The 1,160-nt window shown below is 35.1% G+C and overlaps 1 pseudogene; it reads left to right on the forward strand.

The window, feature by feature from the left end:
* The first annotated feature begins 363 nt into the window (after positions 1-363).
* LOC149205041 (uncharacterized) lies at positions 364-908 on the forward strand (annotated as a pseudogene).
* Positions 909-1,160: the final 252 nt, after the last annotated feature.

Consider the following 1,160-nt stretch of genomic DNA (forward strand, 5'->3'; position numbering starts at 1 on the left):
AGATAATGACAAGTGAAATTAATAGGTATTCTATCTGGAATTCTTACTTTCCTTACCTGTCAATTACAACTTCTAGAAATAACTCTTGACGGTGAAAAATGTCTTTTGTGTGGAGAAGTACGATTAGCAATGCAAAGGAACCTCCACACTCTGCATTTCATATGCTAATTTAAGCTTAATGTTCGTACTTTAATTACTTTATATGAATTATTTATGCGTCGATGTGATATATATATATAATTATTCACCATGTCCCAATAAATTTGAGTTGTTCTCATGAATTGATTTTATAATTTTTATTCCAACTCAAAAGTTTGTTTAATTGTGATTTTATAAACTTTATCCCAACTCAAAGTTTCTTTAATGAAAGGTGGGACAAAGACACCCAAAACCATTGGCTATGGTGGAACTTCTGGGAATTTATTTTTTAAAACTTGAGGAGCACCTCCAAATTTAGCCGTCTCTATGGGAGAATTTTCTATACCTCTATTGACAACATCATGACCAATTAATCCCGCTTTCTTATCTTTGGGAATGTTCATATTAAACAAATTTGATGGCGATGAAAGGGATAGAGATGAAGCTAAATATTCCTCTCTGAAAATGGAGGAATGTCAAAAAAATGGACAATACTCTAACCCTACTAGTCACTATTCATTCACTCTGCCATTTTGGCCAAACTTAGCCATAAGACTTCCAACATTATTAAGCCAAGTGCACCAACTTCACCTTCGATGGAGGAAATAGAATAGATTGAAAACAGAAGGTTGAGTATGAGCAAAGCCTCTCCTTTCCTGGATCCTCCACTGTCTCACAACACTCTCAACCTTTACCAATCAAATTCTTTCCGTTGTGTGTTTCATTCTAGCAACCTCGATCCCAATAGTAATGCCATTAGTGTAGTCTAATTAAGATTAATATTTAGAATTTCAATTTATCAGCGTCTATCACTATGTTGGAGTCCCTTTCACTATGCCTTATTTTATTTGTGATTATGCCTCTAAATTTGATGTGGAGTTTAATGGATGGTGTGTGCGGAGAAAGGGTGTGAAGGGAATGCATATGTAGAGAAAGGTATACAAACTACCCTGAACACCCTTTCTCTACACACCAAAAATGGTTTCTAATAACCCTTGCCTTGTCCCAAAGGACATGTATTG

Source organism: Pinus tabuliformis, chromosome 1_2 (assembly GCF_031772625.1).
Source record: "Pinus tabuliformis cultivar Carrire ecotype Pingquan chromosome 1_2, CPIR1, whole genome shotgun sequence".
In the NCBI taxonomy this organism is placed as follows: Eukaryota; Viridiplantae; Streptophyta; class Pinopsida; order Pinales; family Pinaceae; genus Pinus; species Pinus tabuliformis.